Source organism: Furipterus horrens, unplaced genomic scaffold (assembly GCF_987537825.1).
Source record: "Furipterus horrens unplaced genomic scaffold, mFurHor1.1.pri manual_scaffold_6, whole genome shotgun sequence".
In the NCBI taxonomy this organism is placed as follows: Eukaryota; Metazoa; Chordata; class Mammalia; order Chiroptera; family Furipteridae; genus Furipterus; species Furipterus horrens.
Genome location: NW_028327176.1, coordinates 82119061 through 82124127, shown reverse-complemented (window position 1 = coordinate 82124127; position 5067 = coordinate 82119061).

The following is a 5067-nucleotide window of genomic DNA, read 5'->3' as shown; positions in this document are numbered from 1 at the left end:
GAGATGAATGAGACTTCACACCTGGGTCCCACAGGACTCCTAAATAAGGCCACTCCAAAGGACAGAGTCAAAGCAGATCATTTAATACATAGAAACAAATACAAAGAGACAATTAAAATGAGGAGACAAAGACAACCTCCAAATGAAAGAAAAGGAGGACTCTCCAGAAAAAGAGCTAAATAAAATTGAGGCAAGCAATTTATCAGACATAGACTTCAAGGTAATGGTTATAAGGATGCTCAAGGAACTTAGTGAGAACTACAAGAAACTTAGTGAGAATTATACCAGCATTAAAAAGGAGTTAGAAACCTTTAATAAAAACCAGTCCAAAATGAAGAATGCAATAACTGAAATAAAGAATGCACTAGATGGAATTAAAAGCAGGCTAGAAAAAGCAAAGGATAAAATCAGTGAGTTGGAAGACAAGGTAGAAAAAACACCCAGTTAGAGCACGAAATGAAAAAAACAAACAAACAAACAAACAAAAAAAAAACACTCAAGAAGAATTAGGTTAGTTTAAGAGAGCTTTGGGACAACACAAAATGTAACAATATTCTCATCATAGGGATACCAGAAGGAAAAAAAGGAACAAGGTAGAGAAAAACTTGTTTGAAGAAAGAATGACAGGAAACTTCCCTAATATGGTGAGAGAGAGTCACACAGGTTCAGGAAGCAAAGAGAGTCTCAATCAAGAGGAACTCAAAGAGGCCCACACCAAGACATGTCACATTTAAAATGGCAAGATTTGCCCTGGCTGGTACAGTTCAGTAAATTGAGTGTTGGCCTGCAAACCAAAAACTTGCAGGTCACAGGTTCAATTCCCAGTCAGGACACATGCCTGAGTTGCAAGCCAGGTCCCCAATTGGGGGCATGTGAGAAGCAACTGATGGACATTTCTCTCACACGTCGATGTTTCTTTCCCTCTCTTTCTCTCTCCCTTCTCTTCACTCTAAAAACTAAATAGAATATCTTAAAATGGCAAAATTTAAAGACAAAGAGAGAATCTTAAAGGCACCAAGAGAGAAACAGCTAGTTAAGTACAAAGATGCTCCAATAAGGCTATCAGCTGAATTCTCAACAGAAACAGTACAGTCCAGAAGGGACTGACATGAAATATTCCAAGTAATGAAAAGCAAGCAACTGCAACCAAGACTACTCTATCCAGTAAGGCTCTCATTTAAAATGAAAGACAAAATAGTCTCCCAGATTTAAAAAAAAAAAAAAAAGGCTAAAGTAATATATTACCACCAAACCATCACTGTAAGAGATGGTAAAAGGACTTCTTAAAGGAAAAGGAAAAATAGAGAGAGAGAGGAATACGGGGACAAGGGGACAAAATGGCAATGAATAAGTACCTGTCAATAATAATCTTAAATGTTCATGGATTAAATGCTCCAATCAAAAGATATAGTATGGCTGAATGGATAAGAAAACATGACCCACAAATATGCTGTCTAAAAGATACCAACCTCAGAACAAAAGATTTACACAGGAAGGGATATAAAAAAAAAATTCATGCAAATGGACATGAAAAAAAGATACCAGACAAAATAGACTTCAAAACAAAGGTCATAACAAGAGACAATGAGGGTCACTTTAAATACTTAAGGGAGAAGTCCAAGAAAAGGATATAACTCTTGTAAACATATATGCACAAGATATAGGAGCACCTAAATATATTTTAAAATCTTGGAGGACTTCAAGAAAGAGATAGCAATATAGTTAGTGATTATAGGGGATTTTAATGCCACACTGTCAACACTGGATAAATTTTCCAAACAAAAAATCAACAAGTACATTGCAACATTGAAAGAAACTCTAGATCAATAGACTTAATTGATATTTACAGAATATTTCACTGCAAAGAAGCAAAACATACATTATTCTTGAAAGCACTTGGACCATTTTCAAAGATAGGCACACAGTAGGACACAAAATGAGCCTTAACAAATTCAAGAATATTAAAATCATATCAAGCATCTTCTTGAATTACAATGGCTTGAAACTAGAAATCAACCTCAAGAAAAAGTATTTAAAAATTCAAATACATGTAGGCTGAATAATACATTATTAAATAATAAATGAGTTAACAGTGATATTAAGGAAGAAATCAAGAAGTATCTGGAAACAGATGAAAATGAACACACAACATCCTCAAACCTATGTAAGACAGCGAAGAAGTCCTGAAAGGGAAGTTCAGAGTATTACAGGCCTACCTAAAGAACATAGAAAAATCTCAAATAAACAGCCTAAACTTACACCCAAAAGAACCAGGGGAACAACAACAAGCAAAGCCCAGAGTGAGCAGAAGGAGGAAATTACCAAGAACAGAGCAGACTTAAACAAACATAGAGACTTAAAAGCAATTCGAAGGATCAATGAATCCAGGATTTGGTTCTTTGAAGAGATAAACAAAATTGACAAATCCTTAACCAGACTCATCAAGAAAAATAGAGGGCCCAAATAAATAAAATCAGAAATGAAAGAGGAAAAGTTACAAATGATAGCACAGAAATACAGTTGATTGTAAGAAATTCCTATAACAACTACATGCCAAGAAATTGCACAACCCAGGTGAAATTGATAAATTCTTCCAAAACTTAATGAGGAAGAAATTGGAAACGTGTAGACTGATAACAAGTAGCAAAATTGAAGCAGTAATAAAAAATACTCTGGACACACAAAAGCCCTGAACCAATGGCTTCACAGGCAAATTTTACCAAACATTCAAAGAACTAACACCTATTCTTCTAAAAATTTCCACAAAATTCAGGAAGAGAGAAGACTCCCAAGTTCGTTTTTTTTTTAAGTATATTTTATTGATTATGTTGTTACAGATGTCTCAATTTTTTTCTCTTTCCTCCCCTCTGCCTAGTACCCCCCTTGCCTCCAGCAATCCTACCCCTCTTAGTTCATGTCCTTGGATTGTACATATAAGTTATTTGGCTTCATCATTTCCTATATTATTCTTAACTTCCCCCTGTCTATTTTGTACCTACCAATTATGCTTCTTAATCCCTGAACCATTTCCCTATTGCTCCCCCTTCCCCCTCCCAGGTGTTAACCCTCCAAATGATCCCCATATCTATGATTCTGTTCCTACTCTGGTTTGCTTAGTTGGATCTTGTTTTTCTTTTTTAGATTCAGTTGTTCATAGTTGTGAGTTTGTTGTCATTTTAATGTTCATAGTTTTCATCTTTTTCTTAAGTAAGTCCCTTTGACATTTCATATAATAATGGCTTGGTGATGATGAACTCCTTTAGCTTTCCCTTGTCTAGGAAACACTTCATCTGCCCTTCCATTCTAAATGATAGCTTTGCTGAATAGAGTAATCTTGGTTGTAAGTTCTTGTTTTTCATCACATTGAATACTTCTTGCCAGTCCCTTGTCTGCAAAGTTTTTTTGTTTTTTTTTTAAGAAATCAGCTGATAGTCTTATAGTCACCCCTTTGTAGGCAACTCTCTGATTTTTTCTTGCTGCTTTTAAGATTCTCTCTTTATCTTTCACCTTTGGCATTTTAGTGACGATGTGTCTTGGTGTGATCCTCCTCGGGTCTGGCTTGTTTGAGACTCTCTGTGTTTCCTGGACTTGTATGTCTATTTCCTTCACCAAATTTGGGGAGTTGTCCTTCATTATTTTTTCTCTTAAGCTTTTATGAAAATTTACTTCCTCTTTCTTTCTGGCTGCCCTATGATTCAGAGGTTGGTATGTTTAAAGTTGTCCCAGAGGTTCCTGAGCTTCTCATTTTTTTCAATTCTTGTTTCCTCATTCTGTATTGGAAGCATATACCATGTTCATGGATGGGAAGAATTAACATCATTAAAATGAGCACACTATCCAAAGCAATCTATAGACTCAGCTCAATCCTATCAAAATTCCCATGGCATGTTTTGCAGATCTAGAACAAATACTTCAAAAATTTATATGGAACCAGAAAGACCCCAGGTAGCTTCAGCAATCTTGAGAAAGAAGAATAAAGTAGGAGAGAGCAAAATACCTGATATCAAGCTGTACTACAAGGACACTGTATTACAAACAGTCTGATACTGGCAGAAGAACAGCCACATAGATCAATGAAACAGAATAGAGACCAGAAATAAACCTAGGTCTTTATGGTCAATTAATATTTGACATAGGGGGCACAAGCATACAATGGAATAAAGACATCTTTTCAATAAATGATGTTAGGAGAACTGAATTGGTACATTCAAAAAAATTATAATAGACCACCAACTTACACCATACACTAGAATAAACTCAAAATGGATAAAAGACTTAAACATAAGTTGTGATACCATAAAATCCTAGTGGAAAACATAGGCAGTAAAATTTCAGATATCTCACATAGCAAATTTTTTTTTTTTTTTTTTTTTTTTTTGCTGAAATATATCCTAGGGCAAGGGAAATAAAGAAAAAAGTAAACAAATAGGGCTACATTAAATTAAAAAGCTTCTGCAAATCTAAAGAAACTAGTATCAAAATGAAAAGGGAACCCACTATATGGGAGAACATATTTGTCAATGATACATTGAACAAGTGTTTATTCTCCTAAATATATAAAGAATTCATACAACTCAACACCAGGAACACAAATAATCCAATTAAAAAATGACAAAGGACCTGAATAGACACTCCAAGGAGGACATACAGATGACTCATGGGCATATGAAAAAATGCTCAACAGCACTAGCCATCAGAGATGCAAATTAAAACCACAATGAGATATCACCTCACACCTGTCAGAATAAATCAACAAACAACAAGTGCTGATGAGGATGTGGAGAAAAGGGGATCCTAGTGCACCATTGGTAGGAATGCAGACTCGTGCAGTCACTTTGGAAAACAGTATGGAGTTTTTTCAAAAAATTAAAAATGGAACTGCTTTTTGACCCAGTGATTCCACTGCTGGGAATGTACCTTCAGTATCTTTAAACACCAATTCAAAAAAATCTAAGCACCCTTATGTTCATAGCAGTACTATTTGCAATGGCCAAGATTTGAACACAGCCTAAGTGTCTATCGGTAGATGAGTGGATCTAAAAAGAGTAGTACATTTACACAATGGAA